Consider the following 22,074-nt stretch of genomic DNA (forward strand, 5'->3'; position numbering starts at 1 on the left):
CCTCTTTCTTTCTCCTGACCACTTCCTTGACTACTTGGTGGTCAGTGGTCGGAAACTGACCAGTAGGTGGCGTTGTTGGAACAAAATTCATTCATATTAACGGAACATGTATCCTTTAATATCTTGGAATAAAAAGAAAATAAATAATGAATGTAAATTGCAAATGTTCTTAGAATATCACCCTCATTAATTTTACATTCACTTATTTCAAAGGTTTACTTATCCTTTAAACCTGTTAATCAGGACCTGAAAATGTTTTTTTTTTGTGCTTTTAGGGCAGGTCCCCATGATAACCTTGAAAATAAAAGTTGATGGTAATGAAAATGGGGTGCATACATGATTGAGCTGATTCTAGACCTTAATTGGATTTTACAACCCATCTATCTATCTATCTATCTATCTATCTATCTATCTATCTATCTATCTATCTATCTATCTATCTATCTATCTATCATCTATCCATAATCTATATGCTTTTGTACTTATTTAGAGTTTTCCTTCACAAGCGACCCATGGGATATTGGGGAAACCAAAACTGACACTGATTATTGTTTCTCCTAAGCATTAATGCTTTCAGTGCCTGTGGTGGGGATGGCAGCTCTTTTCTTTGTGCTTTTATACATGAGGTGTGAGTAACTGCCCAGGTGCAAGTTTGCCTGGAGTTAATAATTGAGCCTGATAGTGTAAAAAGCGAGCGCACTGCAATTTGTTACAAAAATGTTTCTGTAGCAAAGCATCATCATTTATTGCTAAGAAACAAAATACATATGCTGCACCTATACTTGTTGCTAGGGGGTTAATTTATCCACTTCTTTCCTGTGTGTGTGTGACATTTCCGCCTAATCCAGGCACTGAATTTACCTTTCACGCTTTTGGATTTTGTGAGCACTGGGATTAATCTGCAGTTCGGAATGAGGTCAATGTCACTTACCTCCCTCAACTTCCCATTTTATATATTCGAGAAAATCAATTTGACACACAGGCTGCAGCAAGCATCGAATCTATAGCCAAAGTGAAATTGGTGTGGACCTAAGGAAAGGCTCATACAGGGCTACTTTGTTGGATCTGAAGGCAGAAGAAGTCTATTATATGGATTCCATTTTCACCATGTTTCTATTTAGTTATGTAGGAGGCAGTGTCAGCTTTGAAGTACAGAAACTTTTTTTTAACTGGCAAATTGAAATTTGGGGACAAGTATATATTAAAAAGGCAGCTTTGATGATTCTGTGCCCTGCAGCAGGGATATTTGCAATATGTTCAACACTGCAAAGTTACATTGCCAACACAATTGGAGACAACTGTTCAGTAGAAGTGACAAATCAAATTTGCAGAGAAATCAGTGCCAGGACTGAAGTGGTACAGACCTCACCAGAAAGTGGTGGACTGAACAGTGCTGCTGCATTCTAGGAGACTACAGAATCTACATTACTGCTCGGATTGTTACAGAATGAGGTAGATTGTAGGATTCTGGGTTCTGCAACTGCCAGGAAAATGGATAGAGGTGCAAATCCTATATAACTGTATCTGCTATTATATTTTTTGTGATTAGCTTACTTTTTCAATAAAAAAAAAATTACTGTCAATGGACAATTTTACATCTGTGCAGTATCGTTTTGGACCAGTACCGTACAATTTTTATTCAGTTGCATTCACGTGGTCAGTCTGACTTCATATTCTGCAGCATAAAAAATATCTAGTAGTGAACTGTGTGGGAACTTTTTTCCCATACTCCCCAAGGAGTTGGCCTCCCTCAAACTCCAAATATCCCCTGTCCCTTGGAAATTATATTATACACACACAAATACATATCTGTGTATATATATATAGATATATATACAGTATATATATATATATATATATATATATATATATATATATATATATATATAGATATATATATAGATATATATATATTACCGTAAGGAGATTTTGCACTTTAGTTATCACAGAATGCAAGAAATATAAATTTAATATAAAATAGCTACATGTGAAATGTATTAGTTGGCAGGGGTTCACCTCTAAATAGAATCAATTTATCATACCAATGCATTAGCTTCCCATAACTGTTTGTAACCTTTACTGTGCAACTCTGCACAGAAGTAGTTTGTGGCTCATTATGCATTTCCTCTTTTCTTCTAGAAACACAGACAGTGACAGCAGTAATAAAAAATAAAAAACCAAAACACTGTTAACCTATACAGCCTACATATTGTTTGATGTGCTATATAAAGTACCGGTACTGTCTTTTTTATATGCACTACTATATATTATACATGCCCATATTTTTAAAATAGCCTAATTTCTTTGAATGTATTCCCTATGTTATCAGCATCTACCATACCACAGCACCTTTTTATTTTGTGTTTAATATACCCACATTGGGGAAATGCACAGTAATGTCTCAATATGCCATTTTGTATGCTTTATTCACCTGCTCAGAATGACCTGTGCAGCTGTAGGTTCACAAATGGCAGAGATTTCTCTTCGGACTTATAGAGACCATAGCTATACTTATACCATAGCTATACACCTTACCGTACCCTAAATTACATATGCAAATTAGGGCCCTGATTCAGTCTGGGATTTCACCAAATCCTTCATGAAACCTCAAAATAGTGGATTTTGTATATCCTTATTCACAAATTGAAAATATGATCATTAAAAATATAAATGATTTTCACTATTTATTAATAGGGGGCAAAGTAATCAAGATGCAATTATATATTAATTAGAGATACACTGAATCCAGGATTTAGGCTTTCTTTTTTAATCAAACTTCAAATCCAAAGCCTAAGAAAAAGCGCAAGATTTGTCACACGAGCTGGCCTTGCACCTACTTTTGGCATGTGTTGCAAACATGCAAAAGTTTCTACCACTCGCTCACTCAATCCTGAGTAAAAAATTTGGGATTCTGCCGAATTCCAAAAAAGAGGATTCAGCGCACCTCTAATATTAATATATATGTTTAAATATTTGCATTGTTCTATAATATCATGTACTGAATGTGCCATAAGATAATAAAATGTATTTCTTATATTTTTGTTTACCTAACACAACTTTTACTTTGTGCATGATTCTTTTATTCTCTGGTAGTATTATTTATTCAGTCTTCTATTCTGAATTCTCAAAACATTTTTCTTTCACTAAGGACCATTGTGCTCAGAAATAGTAAAATAGGTGTAACCTCAAAGTTCAACTATATAAATGAGAGAGTACAATCTAATTTTACTGAGCAAGTACACTTGTAAATGAGTAACATTTAAATGTACAAATATTTTAGAAAAAAAAGCATGAGAGATGTGACTATTTGCATGACATAAGGGTAGGTTATTTTTTGTCAATTGAAGTGTTTAAATGTCCTGAGGAACTTGGGTGAAAGGGGTTGTTCACCTTCAAACGCTTTTTCCTATTCAGTTGGTTTCAGATAGTTCATCAGAAATAAAGATTTTTTTCCAATTATTTTTTATTTATTTTTTTTATTTGTGATCCTTTTTTATAATATTGAAGTGTAAAGTGTTTTTAATTTCTAATTCTTTCTTTCTCCTTTATTTTCTTTTGTCTTATTTGCTTTTCCTTTTTCTCTTTATTTCTTTGCATTTTTGGTAAATGTAAATAATCCTAATCCTAATCCTAATAAAAAAAAACTCCTGTCTACGCCATATTAAAATTGTATAATTAATGATGCATCCATCCATCCTTCTACCTGTTTTTAATGGCACAATTATATAATAAGCACAGTATCGCACAGGCTTAATAACTTGGGTAATTTACACTTATCCTAACAGGAAAAACACAAGTTATATTCTTTACATTAAGATTTTTTATGGTTTTTACCACTGTGCATTAGTGAAAACATACTTTAGAGGTCCAAACAGTTCAGCACAGCGCTCTTACCCAATAGACGACATAATTTCCGGACTGTCGTATACTAAATATATCAAAATTTGCTGACATATCTTTCTGTATGACATTAACCAAGCCACAAATCCTTTCTGAATATGATGCTTGCTGGAAATTGTCCAAAAAATCTATACTAATCCGTATCAAACTTCGCTGAGTAATATCTTTCAGTGGATGGACAACCCACACATGAAAGGTACAAGTATTCCAAGTAATATAATGTAATATTTATTAAGTGGCAGCAGATCTATACAGCTGGAATCAGAATACCTACAAGCAACACATCCAAATAAATACTGATATAAACACTTTGCTACTGTGAGATTAGAAGCTGGATGGACATTGATACCCAGAATAACCTTGGGTAAAATGTATAGCACAAGAGCACCTAAAGAAAAGTATAGGTATAGATCCTATATCCGGAAACCCATTGTCCAGAAAGCTCTGAATTACAGAAAGGCCATGTCCCATAGACTCCATTTTATCCAAATTTTCAAAAACAATTGCCCTTTTCTCTGTAATAATAAAACAGTACCTTGTACTTGACCCAAACTAAGATGTAATTATTCCTTATTTGAAGCAGAACCAGCCTATTGGGGTTATTTAATGCTTACAAGCTTTTCTAGAAGTCTTAAGTTATGAAGATCCAAATTCTAGAAAGATACTTTATCTGGAAAGCCCCAGGTCTTGAGATGGATAACAGGTCCCATACCTGTATAATAAAAATCAAACAGTATAGTTCAACAAACACAGAGACAGACAGTATAGCAAGACTAAGACCTGTTTTGTTTGGCTGGACCCACACATCATCTGCACCCACAACCAAATTTGTTCCTGCTCTAACCAGGTGCACTTCAACAATCAGGTTGAAAAAAGACAGAGTCCAGTAAGTTCAGCCCCTTCAAATGAAAACCCAGCATCCATACACACACCCCTCCATACTTTCACATAGATTATATATATCCATATCTATACTAACTATAGAGTTTAATATCACAATAGCCTTTGATATTATGTCTGTAATAGCCTCATAATCCTCACTAATTCAGGAAGGTTTGTAATAAATTCTAATGATAATACCCATTTTATCCATTTAATCTGCAAATTAAATCTTTCCAACCCTAATTTATTCAGTCCATTGCTTTAATTCTGGCTTTACATTATATGTGATGGGGTTCATACAGATATCTTCTGGCTGGGTATAAAATCTTGATTCATCTGCATGTTTGCACACTCAAAACAAAGACAATTTGGCAAAGAAGGTGATTTAAAAAGTCAATTTTTACTATTTGTTCAGAAAAACATTTTATACAGACAATGCCTTACAAAATTCTCGAATCCCCTTGACAAAGGCCTTGGTGCCGAAACGTTGGGGTCATTCTCATTTTTCTGGTAGGTGTATCCGCTCCCTTGCTGATTTCTTTTTTGCTGCATATAACTAATGGGTGGTTAATACTCTTTGCTACTTTTTAATATTGTCTAAATCATGCCAGATTTTGTAAGGCATTGTCTGTATAAAATGTTTTTCTGAACAAATAGTAAAAATTGACTTTTTTAATCACCTTCTTTGCCAAATTGTCTTTGTTTTGAGTGTGCAAACATGCAGATGAATCAGTAATGTGGGTTACCTGAGGTAGGGGTAACACTTGTTTCTGCACCTCTAACTAATCTTTGAACTTTTCTGGTGTGCCCTCCACTCATTATTAATTGGGTATAAAATCTTGCCGGGCAAGTATAGGCTCACTCCTATATTCTTTTAGTTGAACAAATTAAAGGGGAACTCGAACAAAAAAAAGTTATGTTTGCATATTAAAAAACATGTAATTATAAGGAATTTACCAATATACAATAGTTTCAATGGTTTCAATGATTTTACACTTACCTCATTTCTAAATATATTTTCTACTATTGAAAGCAGTGGCTGGCTGTTAAAATGTTGTGCACTTCCATTGCATTGTTTCAGGAGTCAAAAATACAGGTATGGGATCTGTATCCAGAATACTCGGGACATAGGGTTTTCTGGATAACGTATCCATAATTTGGATCTTCATACCTTAAGTGTACAACAGACTAGTTTTGGTTCCAATTAATATTAATTATATCTTAGTTTGGATCAAGTACAATCTACTGTTTTCTTATTACAGAGAAAAAAAGGAATTGTTTTTAAAAATTTGGATTATTTGGATAAAATGGAGTCTATGGGAGATGGCCTTTCCATAATTCAGATCTTTCTGGATAACAGGTTTCTGGATAACAGATACCATGCCTATATCTTAGATCGCATCAAGTACAAGGTACCATATTATTATTACAGAGAAAAAGGAAATCATTAAAAAAAAAATGGATTATTTCGATAAAATTGAGTCTATGGCCTTTCTGTAATTCGTCGGTTTCTGGATAACGGATCCCATATCTGTACAGGAAATTTACACAGCCAGACAGATATTGCTTATTACATTCAGAATTAAGTTTAAAAATATTACATTCTCTTAAATTATGCACACACTACCCCGTCAGGGAGGAACTCCACGATGCGTTTGGTGCCGACACGCCGCCATGCAACGAAACGCAAGCGACGTGTCGCATGTTGTGAAGAAACAGGAAATGAAGGAGAATTGCATTTAAGAACTACATTTATCCAACTGTCGGATGAAAACACAGTCGGATAAATGTAGTTCTTACATGCGATTCTCCTTCACTTCCTGTTTCTTCACAACATCCGACACGTTGCACGCGTTTCGTCACATGGTGACGTGTCGGAACCAAACGCATTGTGGAGTTCCTCCCTTAGACTGGGTATGCTGTCAGTTTAGCCCCATGCACTATCCAATAAGCTCCTGACTTAGTCTGGAAGGGCAGAATTGCCAGAATACAGGGACCAGCTATTGCTAACTTTGTCATCCTTTATTAAGGTGTTTCAACTGGTTTAGTGCAAACCCTTTGTCCTTGCTAAATAAATGACAGGCGTAACATGGAGTATGTCAGAATATGTCTTTTATCTGTTTCACTATATAAATGTACAGCATGGCACAGAGATTGTTTAATCAGCTATTTTAATGCATTAGATTTTGTTTGAAGGTTTTATTCCTCATAGCCTTTACATAGACAAAAACTAAATACATTAATTGACTTTTTTTACTTGTGGGTGTAGATAATACATTGCCTGAAGGAAAGCATTTTGAATTAGCATAAATCAAACCATTATAGCAATGCTATCATTTAATTAAGGATAATCAAAGCAAACTGCACAATTTCTACTTCTTGAACGGTATCTACTCTCTTCAGAGAGTTGTAAAGCCCCATGTGTTTATATAAACATTTTGTATGTATACTCTTTTATTTAGATGATATAAATAGGTGAGCATAGGATTGTTTCTGTAAATCTTTCTTTTATTTGCACATGTGTTTGTGTCTGCTTACGGTTTAAATCTAGTATATTGCCTTTATGTCATACCTACCTTTAGGTAACAAACATGTGCCAGGATACTGGATGCTCAAAAAATATTATACAAGCAATTCTAAATTACTCAGTGGATAAAAATAGTAATAGGCCCCATTTAAATGCCAAATCAGTCAGAATCATGAAGAAGATCATACACTAAACACATGACATGTTTCCTGCAATGGTCTGTTGAAAAAGAGGTACAAAACACATTACCAGAGAGCATAAACAAGTGCTTTGTTGGCCTGCGTAATTTCCAGTTTGGAAGGTGGGAAAAAGTATATAACTTCCCCTACATAGGCCATGGTAATGGGTCAGACCCTGGCATTGGAATTATGAGTCAGGTGCTTAAAGGAGAAGGAAAGGCCTTGTGCACTTGGGCACATTTGGCACTGGTGGTGCCAAATGTTAGGCACCCCCAAGTGATTGTATTGACTCACCTGAAACCCCGGGTCAGTGCTCTTATCAGCAGAAAACTGCACCACTGAGCACCACAGAGCGATCCTCTTCCGGCTTCTTCTTTCTTCAAATTTCCAGGGGCAGACGCATGCGCAGTTGAACAAAATAGCCGACTTTTTAGTTTAAGTTCAGCTTTTCGTTCTACTTTGCATGCGCAGCCACATGAAGAAAGAGGAAGAAGGAATTTATACCCATAGCAACCAATCAGTGATTGACTTTTTTTTCAGCCAGCTACGGCCTTCTGCCTTGTTTAGTGCAAGAAATAACAAAAAAAAATACAAACATATTTTTACAAGCATATTTTCAAATTTACAAATAGGTATATTCATATTGTTTATTTTCATATTAACTAACAAAAAAGGTAAAAAAAAATATGTTTTAATATGTTAAGCTCTATTCATTACCGTCATGTTGAAAAAAGAGGGCGTACTGCCCTTTTAGCCCCTGCTGGGCATGCTGCCCACACTATACAGTGTCACAGAGCGCTTGCTACTATTAATGAAGTAGTTACTGGAATTTATCTGATACTGCTGAGAAATGTATACAGTGTTTAACAGTGTAGAAGGTTCCTGTAGCTTACAGGGTTTATATGAGCGAGAAAAAAATGAAATAAACACATTTTTAAACCTAAATATTAGTTAAATTATATGAAGTAGACAAATAGTTGTCTGGTTAATTAGGGTTTATTTATGGTATACTTTAAAAAAAAAAAAACTGCCCTTTTAATTACTGCTTAGTGCACTTCCCCTTTGGGATTCACTAACATTTGGAAGGTACTACATTGGTCCCTTTAACAGCTTCTGCTAAGAAGAAGATCCTAAGCAGTAGATGCTGGTAACATTTATGAGCACATTTAATACTCCCACACGAAAGGTAAAGGTTAACAATTGCTTATAATGGGTTTCTTAAGCTATTATGATAACGTAAGTTATTTATGATAACCATTTATGCTTCTCTGACATTATACTGAAATATTACTGGAAACATTTCCCAAGTTGCCACTTTAATGAGAATACATCACACAAGACAGTGCTATTTATAAATCTGTATAGAATCAGTTTTCCACGCATTATGGTAGCTTTTCTCCTGAAAAATGGTCTACCACCTAGTAACCAATAACCAAGAAGTAACCAATTGCTAAGCTTGCTTCACAGGAAGGATAAACAGAAGGAGTGTGCATCAGTCCCTCCTGTTAATTGGGAAGTATGCCTTACAATACAAAGTCCGTGGCTACTGGGGCAAAGACTAGAAAAGAAGAATGGATATCATCTATTCTATTAGATACATATTACCATCAGCACTGTCTATGGACACCCCCTTATACATTCTTTTGGTTGGGTATATAAAATAAGAGTGTAAGCATTTCTTTCCTCCCAAGTCAGAATTTAAGTTCTTAAGAGAGAAGATCCACATAACAGCATGCCATCCACATACCAGTAGTAAGCTATAATTCTGCAAGCCACAGCCCTCCCTCTCTGGGGAGTAACTGATACCTTACTCTCTGTTATAGCCCCCTCATGATTTTGTGTTTTTTCTCTGGTCCTTTTATCCTGACCTAGATCATTGCAATTTTGCTTCCCTATGTGGTTAGATTGCACTAATAATGTTTATTTGTTGTTAGCAATTGTTCTTGGAAGGTTGTATCTCACCTTGGGCAGTGTATGCTCACCATTAACTCTTTTCATTCAGAGTCTAGACTGAATGCAGTTGACATGAATGGTTCATTTAGGTCAAAATTACAAAACTATGATGGGGTGTTCAATACATTTTGAGAAATAACATGCATACCCCAAAATGTTGTCCAATTTCCTATCAGGTCAGCATAGCTGATTGGTTCTTATACTAGAGTGCAGTGTGCTGAGTGCTACTGGTTCCCCTGCACAGCCTGGGAAAGGAGGCAACAGGAAATGAAACAGATGGGTGAGATTAGTATGGTTTTTGCAGAAAGTTTCAATAAATAAACCAGAAACACTACTTTTAAAGAGTATAATGCACTGATATATTCTTGTTTTCGCATGACATGTCTCCTTTAATGGTCTACAGATGTGAGTAATGCAGAAGAGCCACAAATAACCTGTAAAATCCATCCATATAAAACTTGATTAGTGAGGTTATCAGTTGTTAGTAATGTATTTCACGATCCAGAAAAACTTGTGCGTTGCAAAATGTGATGATAGTATATGCCACCTCTGATTTCCGTGATCTGTATCAAAACAAATCTGCAGCATTTATAGGGTTATGCAATTCCAGGTTAACTTCTGATCTCATTCTCAATGCATGTGTCACTGTTCTGTTAAAGTGTTTCTTTAATGCTTTGGATAAAAAAAATCCTTTCATGTTGACTGCATTTTGACATTTTTTTCCAAGACAATTTATGAAATGTAGAGGAATGATGCCAAAATGACAGCAGTTAAATGTGCAATATTCCTGTTTCTTTAGTCTCTACATTTGTGTGACAATTGACAAGTGCATTTTAAATGGAAACAATTTTCCATGCTTCAGTGAAATCGTTTTTTTTATGGATGTGTTTGCTGTATACAACAGTCTCAGTTCTGCAGATGGCAATATTTAATGTTGATTCAAATGTAGCCACGTTGAAAGCTCTGGTTTCAGATTTATTCTCTCTTTAAACATAGCATTGTAAAAGTTGTGTAGTGCTGCTCTGGGGGTGCATACATTTTAGAGTAATTTTTGTGATGTTGTTTGGTTAAGTAATAAATGAAAACTGTTGTTTAATATGTATTAATATAAGACTAAATACCAATATGACACTGCTTTGTTGGTTTAATTTATACTGTCATGAAAATTAAAATGTTTTTATTTGTGCTAAAAATGTTCAAAGGAGAACTAAAGATATTTATATAAGTTAGTACCCCTGGGGAGGCCTTGCTCCCTGCCATCTCCACTGCAACCTCCAGTACTGCCGCAGCACAGTGGGCTGTTGGGCACCATCTTGCTCCACTTAAGCTTCTATTTCAAGTGACCTTGCACTAGGAACTAGGGATGCACCAAATCCAGGATTCGGTTCGGGATTCGGCCTTTTTCAGCAAGATTCAGATTCGGCCGAATCCTTCTGCCTGCCCGAACCGAATCCGAATCCTAATTTGCATATTTGCAGGGAGGGAAATCACATGACTTTTTGTTACAAAACAAGGAAGTAAAGAATGTTTTCCCCTTCCTACCCCTAATTTGCATATGCATATGCCCGGGCCCCCCTCACAAGTTAAAAAAAAATTGGTGTTCCAAAGAATATTTTAAAAAAAAAACATTGGCGCCAGGGCCCACCTTACAAGTTAAAAAAAATGGGGCCCAAAGGATATTTTAAAAAAAACATTGGTGGCATCATGGCTGCTGCCTCAGACCCTGAAACACGTCTGGGTATGGGACTGGTTATCCAGAATGCTTGGGACTGTGGTTTTCCGGATCTTTCAGTAATATGGATCTTTGTGTCTTAAGGCTTCTATAAACTCATGTAAACATTAAATAAACCAATAGGCTTGTTTTGCTTCCTATAAGTACAAGGCATTATTTTATTTTTACAGTGAAAATTTTTAAAAACTTGGAATCATTGATTATAATGGAGTCTAAAGGAGATGTTTTTCCGTCATTCGGAGCTTTCTGGATAATGGGTTTCTGGATAAATGATCCCATACCTGTACTATACTGCTTTATGACTGAGAGCAGCAGTCTTTAGACCAGAGTCCAGGGTCATGGAACCTTAATCTAATTTAGAAATCTCAATTGAAATGAAGATCTACAAAGCAAAGATGAAGGCAAACACATTTTATAACCTTTAAATAGCTTTTTTTTGTTTGATTATATAATAGAACATTTCACACTATTTAATCATGAATATTAAAAATAAATGGAATCTAGAGTGTCACATGAAATGAAAGAATAAGGAAAGGCTGCACCATATATTATTTATCATACCTACATGATAAGGATGATTTTTGAAAATTGCTAGATGTACTTTTACAGCAGATGAGAGAGTAAGGGAAAGTTAACCAATAATGTTAAAATGAAAACAGTCATAAATTATGAAATAAAACAATTTCTTGACATTATCTTTAAGATGTGTTTGTTATAAGCTAGAAATGTGTATATGTAAGCCTTATTGTCCAATATACATGTAAATCTCAAATGAAGACGTATGTCTTGGCTTTTAATGTATATAAGCCACATCACTGAATTCTTGGATCATTAGTACATCATTTGCATCTCATTATCACTACAGTCCAGTAATCTTTGTGGCATGCCTATAAATTCAAAGGAACATTAAGTATGCCTCACAGGGCTTGTCTATGATAACAGAATACTTGATTTACACAAACTTGGTACTATGCAAAATAAACATTACAGTACTCTCTAATGAATCTTCCTCCATGATGATCACTGGAGATCATGGTACTTATATACCAAGGTCATGGTTTCTGAACTTTTGTGATTTCCACCATGAAGCCAATTTGCATTTTTAATGCTCCATACTCTTTTATTGCAGGTGACACAGATCACTAGTTTCTCTTGCAAATTCTGTTTTCTGAGGGATTGGTCAGCTGTGGGGGAGTTATGTAAATATTGAGTAAAGACTACTTTTTAAAAATGTTCATAATAAAATATTAAGAACGCCAGTGTAATTACTCCAGTTCCTAATATTTTAATTTGAGACATACTCATTAAATATATCTCACAAAATGGCCTTTAACGTGTTTAAACTGGAGAACTCCAAGTATCAATTATGCTTTGCTATAGATCCTTAATAAATTTAGTTACAGTTTGATTCCTGCTATGGGCTTTACTTTCCATGTCACTGCATAAGATAAAGTTTAATATAAAGTCCTCAACAGAGTGGAGGTGTTTTATGCATAACATTACACACTGGTGCTGAAAATATCTTCATACTTCCCTGTACCTTTGTCATGGCTTGTTGAGAGCGTGACTCTTTATCATTGGACTGCTGTTACTTTATTATGAGTAGGTTTAAGGGATGTTTTTAAATTGCAATTTGCTTTCATTTATTTTTAGGTACCTGCCGGAAATCTTTCTGTCATTAATTGGCAGCTTTCCACTGTCAAATCAGCCACTACTAATTCATTTACCGAGCTGACTGTGCCGCCACACAAGGAATTTTCTGAGTCACGTCTCTATTACAATGTAAGAAAATCCTCTGACAATCAAGTTTTGAAGTATAAAGCAAAATTGAATCAATTCATTTATAGCCTGTATTGCTAAAAGGAAAGGATATAGTGAGAAGGATTTAAATCATCAAATTAGTGTCCCAGACTTGTTTGGCAAGCTCCAGGTAGTGGAGAGTATTAGGAAGAAGCTGGAAGGTACCTGTGTGCATTGAAGATGTTGTATAATGTGTCCTTCTATAACTCCAAAATATCTAAGGCAGCAAATGAAAGTTGACCACAAATATTACTACATCTGGCCTTGAAGTTAATCTTCTAGGATTATCAAGGACAGCAAGTAAACCTTCATTCCAGCTCTAGCCATAAGTGTGGGTGTGTTCCCCATCCACTTAAATAGCCAACAGTCCAACAATTTGCAAATCACCATTTCAAGTGGAAGACATATTCTTTCCTTTGAAAAGTCCTCTATGTGCTTGTATACATAAGGCTATTTATCACATAAGTATTGGTTGCCAGAATTTCAACTAGAATGGCTATAATGCACCTTGGTTAAATATTTAGGAAAAAAAACCTTACCTAGCATGACCTCTGTTTTTTTTTCTAAAAAGCCACTTTCACTTTATATGCAAGTAGGACTATGGACTGAATTGATTACAGGGAAGAGTGGTCTTTTTACCCATGTGAGTATACATCTGGAATAGAAATTTACCAGGTGCTTCCTTTTCTACTGCATTTGGGACAATATTTAAAACAATATGTAGACAAATTTACATACAGTGGGGTAAATTTATCAAAGAGTGAAGTTCTGCCACTAGAGTGAAATTCCGCAGCTCTCAATTCATTTCTATGGGATTTTGAAAGGCGTATTGATCAATGGGTGAAGTGAAAGTTCACCCTTTGATAAATACGCCTATAAAAATCCCATAGAAATGAATGGAGAGTGGCGGAATTTCACTCTAGTGGCGGAACTTCACTATTAACTTCACTCTTTGAAGTTAATAGTGAAGTTCCGCCACTAGAGTGAAAGTGCAAAGGCTTAAGATTTTCAAATTCCAACCTTGGAGGGACAAGCTGACTCTTGAGCACTGCCAATGTATGTTCAAGCTTTGGTAACGAGATGAAGTGCCCACTTTGCATTTCTCTGTCCTCTCTTCTCTGCAATGGTATAACAATATAATGTTAAGAGTTGAATATCTTTCAGTCTTATTAGTCATCACCTTGCAAATACAGGTATATGATCCCTTATTTGGAAACCCATTATCCAGAAAGCTCAAAATTACGGGAAGATCTCTACCATTGACCCCATTTTATTAAATAATTAATTTTACAACATATTTCCATTATCTCTGTAATAACAAAACAGTACCTTGTAGATGATCCTAACTAAGATATAAATAATCTTTATTGGTGGACAAACAATCCTATTGGGTTTATTTCATGTTTAAATACATTTTAGCAGAGTTAAGGTATAAAGTTTTGAATTACAGAAAGATCCCTTATCTAGAAAACCCCAGGTCCTGTGCATTCTGGATAACAGTTTCTATATCTGTATATCAAATCTGGAAAAAAAAAATATATTACAACAATAAGTTCTTGCATGTTTTTAAATTTAAAAAAACAGCAGAGATTTATGGAAAATGAAAGAGCAGAATAAACAGGAAGATGAACATTTATTTTTGGGTATACATCTAAATATCACTTAAAAAAATCATTGACCTTTAGAAGTTTCTACCGTGTGTATTTAGCACCATAATTTGATATTTGCAGCTATTCAACTAGGGTCTTTAATGTATTATTTGCTGTTGCTGCAATGATTTGATTTTCTACAGGTTTTCTAACTAAACATTTAACTATATATAAAGATTTTTATGAGGCACAGTAAAATTGTGACCACAGAAGCACAGTAAATTTGTTTCTCAGTAATGTTTGTTCTTTTGTATAGCATTGTATGTTTGTATTAATTGGCTGAGGCCAAAATGTTGGACTTTCTTCATTAATGGCAGGGATTTTAGGGGAAAGTTTGCCAAGTTAAAGCAACCAATGAGATATTTGCCCAGATGCCCAGTAAATGTAACATGTTGATTGGTTAATATGGGGGATTGGACCTTGCACATTTTATTACATAACCCCAAAGTTGGCTAATTACCTTCTCTTATCTTTTAAATCGATTTTGATAAATTATCCAAGTCCCCTTTTGCAGTGTAACATTTATATTAACTGAATGTGAAAACAATGTGAATATGAAATAAGAGGCTGAGAGATGTTGAACTAGCTATAGCACATCCTGCATATGATGCTAAAGCTCCTTAACACCTATATTTGCAAATGTAGATATTGTAGATTGTAGATATTTGAACATATAGGAAATTAAAACTACTTTTATACCTGACAGCAGAGAGGCAGTCTGTAACTTGGGAAAGGACAGAAGGAGAGAGGTCAGGAGTAGAAAAGTAGAGTTGAGTGTCATCAGCATAGAGGTGATACTGAAGCCCAAACGACTGAATACGTTTTCCTAGCGAAGTAGTATATAGCGAGAACAGCAGGGGGGCTAGAATAAAGCCTTGAAGAACTCCAACAGAGAGAGGGAACGTAGTAGAAGTAGAGTTAGAGAAGGCAACTTTAAAGGAATGGTCAGACAAATAAGATGTAAACCATGAATGCCAGCTGAGTAAAGAATGTATAGGAGTAGTGGGTGGTCATGGAGATTGTGTTCATGGAGATGGATGGGATGAGAATTTAGCCAATAAATTGCTCCAAAGCTAAAAGGAGTGGATTCATACACTGGGGACCAACAAAAGGGAGTTTGGCTTTAATGAAAGCTTACATTTTCAATCTATTACTTGATTGAGGTTATAACAGGTTATACTGTAAGTATATAGTGAATAGATTCCTAAGTCGCAGCTTGTTGCTTGGCTAATATAAGAACATGCAGTGCTCTGTTGAGATAGCACACCATGGTGATTTATGAAAATGCTGTATTATTTGTTCCAGGTGAATAGGGCAAGATTCACCTAGAACAAATCCCTCTGTATACAGATAAGAGATTGGTGGGAACTGTTGGTGATGTTGTTGTCACTAGCATTAGCAAGGTTCAAGAATAAAGGTCAAAAAATATTCACTGATAAATGTTAATAGGACTAAACTAGACTTGGACAACTAGCTATATTTAAAATACTGTACATGACTCAATGCTAAATTAGATAATTGCTTGGATACAAGCAATAATCCTCATGAACATATTTCTTATCATATTTACATATTTTTCAACCATGGCATTTTTTGTTCGACTGCCTTCTAATGAGAGGTATTTCTAGTTACTGTTCATAGACTTTTTATGAAAGAAAAATGCAATAGAGATTGTAGCTGCTGAATAATGGAAACAGTAATTAAACATAAATAATGAAATAGGAGATTTTTTTCATCGTTGCTTCTTGTTAAAGAAAACAATGTGGTATAAATAGACTACATTCAGCCTATGCAGTATAATAACTTCTAGTGGAAATCATTAATCTATCTTCTATTATCTCTTTTCCCAAATTAATAAACTCAACAATGGGGTTGGAACAGTTTGAATAGCAACATAATTGTAGACACAGATTTATTTTATATTAATTGCCCTTAATCCATATAACTTTAATGTATAATTTCCATGATTTGTTAATTTGTACTTTTGTGTTTTTTCTATACATTATGTCTTTAAATCACATATTGAATACTTCTGTAAAATATTTGCACTATAGCTTTCTGAAATTTCATGTATGGAGTAAACAGATTTGTGTCAACATTTTCAGATATTACATTAATTAAGTCATCATACAAGCATTAAGGAATCTATGTTTTACAGCATAATAGCCATATTAATAACTATATGCCTAATTATTTTGGTAATTGACAAATAATATGAACTTTAAATCAATTGTTAAGAAAGATCTTAAATCAGGATTGACTACAAAGTGTCCACAACCTCAAGGGATTAAAAGAAGAAGAGAAAATGATAAAACAAAATCTCATAATTTCATAAATCCAATGAATAACCGGCTGACATTATTTTATAGGGGCTTGACATTCTTTTGGTAAATACTGTGCAAGTATTTAACATTTTTTTCATGGTTATAGTTGACTTTTAAGTTCATCTTCCATTTTGAATAAAATAATTTTTAAGTTTAAAGGACAGTAGGTTGGTTTCTAAATCCATTGGGAATCGCTATTCATTTTCTAATAAATCACATGAACAATTTAACTGGATTTAATAAAATTGTATCTGATCCCCACAAGCATAAATTTATAAAGTTAATATCTATGAAGTTGTGTGAAAAGTGGTGTGGGATTTTACATTACCCAGATGTGGCTTCTTAAATGAAGATACAGAATTCTTTCAGTGTATAGTATTTTCAATATTAATGCTTAAAGCCAGACAGAACTTTAAAAACAGAATAACTGTAAAATAAATCTACAGTGTTTCCCTTTGATAAAGATATATATTCTTATACATCATAATCTATGTTTTAGATGTTAGATGCCATTTATCAGGAGTCATGTAAGTAATGTCAACAAGTGTATGCGCAGGCAAAAGAGAGAAACAAAAGTGTACGAGCATGCAGAAGAACAAAGCAAAAGTTATAGGGATATCCTGTGATTTGCTGTGGCCATCATCATCAATTGTTATCTACCTGATTTGGCCATGCATGTGATAGGTCTAGTCTGGTGCCACCATGCAGTTGACCTTGGATCAACAATTGGAACAGCCAGTGACTCTGTTAGGCTCTGTTAGCGTGGTTAGCCCTGTTCCACATAAAGACTTAATTTTACATCTGCCTTGACCAATGTCTGAAGGAGCCCCAACAAATTTCCATGTGAAAAAAGAAATGAAAATCATACTTTGCTTTTTTCTGTCTCTCCGCTACTGCTATAACATCCAAGCAAATTGCCCAATTCAATAAGCAGATTTTAGACCCATTTTTTGAGATGAGAAGGTTGTGTATAAATTATTTATTGTGCATACAGAATTAGGAATCAATTTTTAAGGGAACTGATCCCTTCTTTTTAAAATGTGATACAATGGAATTGCTACAATGGAATCTAAATGTGGCCATACATGCTACAATTATGATCTTTCCCATGGCCATTGGTCATACGAAAGATCTTTCTTCCACTCTACTAAAGTTAAGAGCTGAATCTTCAGATATGCAGGTAAAAACAAAAAAAAATCTTTAGCTCTATCTGACAATTCAGCATTTACATTACAATGTTTAGGTACCTTTTAAAATTTTCAGTCCTGCCTGATAGAAGAGGCGACTGATATCCAAGGCTTTTTACCGAGATCGGTTGCTTTGTGCAAAAAATCTTTCTTATGATAATATTGGTATGGCCACCTTAACTTTGGCAATCTGAAAGATACAAGGTTTATGTCACATGGGGTTTTCTCTTATTTCAGTTGACAAGGAACCAAAAGCATAAGTGACTGCCATCTGTCATTCATTTCAATGAGAAATGTTCCTGATTGTTCTGTTCCTAGTGAAACTTTTCAGTATCCTTTAATATCTTGGAATTAAGACAAAATAAATAATGAATGTACATTGCAAAAGTGCTTAGAATAACACCCTCATTAATTTTACATTCACTTATTTTAAATGTTTACTTATCCATTAAAGGCATTAACAGAATTGGCATCACGATAACATCCGGCAGTGTATTCCACAACCTCACTGCCCTCACTGTGGAGAATCACCTACGCTGCTTCAAATTAAAGTTATTTTCCTCTAGTCTGAAGGGGAGGCCTCTGCTATGGCTATCCTCTTTATGGGTAAAAAGGTCCCCTGCTATTTGTCTATAATGTCCTCTAATGTACTTGTAAAGTGTAATCATGTCCCCTATCAAGCATTTTTTTCCAGAGAAAACAGCCCCAACCTTGACAGTCTACCCTCATAATTTAAGACTTCCATCCCTCTAACCAGTTTAGTTGCACGTCTCTGCACTCTCTCCAGCTCATTTATGTCACTCTTAAGGACTGAAGCCCAAAACTGCACCTCATACTCCAGATGAGGCCTTACCTATAAAGAGGTAAAATTATGTTTTGATCCCTTCAGTTTATGCACTTTTTATCCAGGAACAGTAAGCATGTCCAATTTACATTTATATATGAGTAAAACAGATTTGAATGTAATCCCTGAATGTGTTGCATAAAATATCAAATTGTGTGGGCGTTAACTGTAGGCGAAACAAAAGGCCATATCCTACAGTGTCCATTTTAAGCAAACAATTGTGTTGTTAAAAATAATATATATTATTTAAAAAGTTATATCCAAGTTATTTGACTCCAATTTAATCAAATACTTCAGGCATTTAAAATATATTTCCATTTTCTCTGTAATAATAAAACAGTGCCTTGTACTTGATCCTAGCTAAGATTCAATTAATCTTAATTGGAGACAAAACAATCCTTCTGGTTTATTTAGGGACAGATTAGGACTCACCATAGAAAAACTGATGCACTTTCTATTCATTCCTATGGGGTTTTTAGAGTTGTATTTATCAATGGAGTTCACTATTTGATAAATATGCTTTTAAAAATCCCATAGGCTCCTTATTGTTAAAATGATTTTTAGTAGATTTAGGGGTTATTTATCAAAATTCAGTTGTCACTATTTTCTGAAAACTACTCCAACAAAATCTGCACTGACGACCCCCTTTCATTTATCAATACATTTTTCAGAAAAATCTTGTGCAGGAAAAAAATTGATAAAATCGTGAAAAAAATCTGAATTGTACGAATGTTTCGGATTTGTCACCGAAAACTGTGACTTTTTAGTATTTGATGCCAGAAACCTGGGACTTTTTCGTATTTGATGCCCAAAGCCACAAAATCTTCTGATTATTGAAGGAAATCCAGCAGATCAGGATAGCTTCAATATGTTAATAGGATATCTGCCATTATCTTCTACATAAACTTGGCAGGTCTGAGTTGGAGTACTTTTTTATTTGGACTTTAACAGCATCAGGGTTTAATACATTTTGAAAAATTTTGCATATTTTTCTATGAAAAGATTGTGTTTTTTCCCTTTAAAAGTCCAACCAGCAAAAATTGACAGGTGGGCCTTAAAGGGATCCTGTCATCGGAAAACATAATTTTTTTCAAAATGCATCAGTTAATAGTGCTACTCCTGTAAAATTCTGCACGGAAATCCATTTCTCAAAAGAGCAAACTGATTTTTTTATTTTTAATTTTGAAATCTGACATGGGGCTAGACATTTTGTCAATTTCCCAGCTGCCCCTGGTCATGTGACTTGTGCCTGCACTTTAGGAGAGAAATGCTTTCTGGCAGGCTGCTGTTTTTCCTTCTCAATGTAACTGAATGTGTCTCAGTGGGACATGGGTTTTTACTATTGAGTGCTGTTCTTAGATCTACCAGGCAGCTGTTATCTTGTGTTAGGGAGCTGTCATCTGGTTACCTTCCCATTGTTCTTTTGTTTGGCTGCTGGGGGGGGGAAGGGAGGGGGTGATATCACTCTAACTTGCAGTACAGCAGTAAAGAGTGATTGAAGTTTATCAGAGCACAAGTCACATGACTTGGGGCAGCTGGGAAATTGACAATATGTCTAGCCCCATGTCAGATTTAAAAATTGAATATAAAAAAATCTGTTTGCTCTTTTGAGAAATGGATTTCAGTGCAGAATTCTGCTGGAGCAGCACTATTAACTGATTCATTTTGAAAAAAAACTTTTTCCCCATGACAGTATCCCTTTAATATTAAGTTACCAGTTCCTCCCCCCACATCCATCCAGCTACATACAAGGAATGGAGTACATGATCTAATTTACTATTCACAAAATTTGATGTTACTCTTTATTATTTTTGTACTAGGTTGGACCTAGAGCAGGCCAAGTTTTCACACAACTGTCATCATACCCCGTCTCCCAGTTTTCAGTTTTGCTTCTTAAAAACATTCTAGGTACTCTTTCCCTTGATAAATAATTGCAGTTCAGGGACCAACTGAGCGATATACAGTGAGGTATCTCATTGGAGACGCTTCCTGCATATTTAATTATCCTGCAGGCAACAGTCTAGAAGCCCTCAGAGAGAAGCTACTGAGCAGTAAGTTTCATTTGGCACTATTAAATTGTGAATATGAATTAAACAATTCAAAACTGACTATTTGAAATGTAATATTTGAGAATGGCTCAGATGAGCATTCTGAACAAATGTGATTTAATTTCCTTTTAAAATGTACTGCACCTTGAAATATTAGGAAACAGTAAAGCTTAACGGGATTCTGTCATGATTTTTATGATGTCGTTTTTATTTCTAAATTACACTGTTTACACTGCAAATAATTCACTCTACAATATAAAATTGAATTCCTGAACCAGCAAGTAAATTCTTTTTTTAGTTGTAATCAGGGCCAGATTTGAAGTAACAGTGCCCCAAGGCCTTTTGTCCCTAGCCGGACGCTTCACAAGCGTGCACCCCCACACGGTGCCGAATGGTCCTCGCGCCAGCCTCCAGGTAGCAAAAATTTCCATCGTGCACGTGATCTCGAGTTGCGGAACGACTGGGGAGCTTTTAGTCCACCAGTGCTCCTTAGGGCCTAGGCCTTTGTGGCCTCACCACAAATCCGGGCCTGGTTGTAATATTGGTGTGTAGGCAACAATCTCAGGTCATTATGCCTGGTCATGTGCTTTCAGAAAGAGCCACTTTAGGATGCTGTTGTTTCTCCTACTCAATGTAACTGAATGTGTCGAAGTGGAACCTGGATTTTACTATTGAGTGCTGTTCTTAGATCTACCAGGCAGCTGTTATCTTGTGTTAGGGAGCTGCTATCTGGTTACATTCCCATTGTTCTGTTGTTAGGCTGCTGGAAGGGGAAAGGGAGGTAGTGATATCTCTCCAACTTGCAGTACAGCAGACTGAAGTTTATCTGAGTGCAAGTCACATAACTGGGGGGCAGCCGGGAAACTGACTGAATTTGTATAGCCCCATGTCAGATTTCAAAATTAAATATAAAATAATCTGTTTGCTCTTTTGAGAAACATATTGCAGTGCAGAATTCTGCTGGAGCAGCACTATTAACTGATGCATTATGTTTCCCATGACAGTATCCCTTTAAGTTGCCTACAACGTTTGCATATTGTACATTCTAC

General features: G+C 35.2%; 1 protein-coding gene across 1 annotated transcript in view; it reads left to right on the top strand.

Annotated features, from left to right (window-relative positions):
- LOC121398993 (zinc finger protein 804A-like) overlaps window positions 1-22,074 on the top strand; it is an 84,328-nt gene that overhangs the window by 951 nt on the left and 61,303 nt on the right. The gene's annotated exons all lie outside the window — the stretch shown is intronic.

The sequence above is a fragment of the Xenopus laevis genome, chromosome 9_10S (assembly GCF_017654675.1).
Source record: "Xenopus laevis strain J_2021 chromosome 9_10S, Xenopus_laevis_v10.1, whole genome shotgun sequence".
NCBI classification, from domain to species: domain Eukaryota; kingdom Metazoa; phylum Chordata; class Amphibia; order Anura; family Pipidae; genus Xenopus; species Xenopus laevis.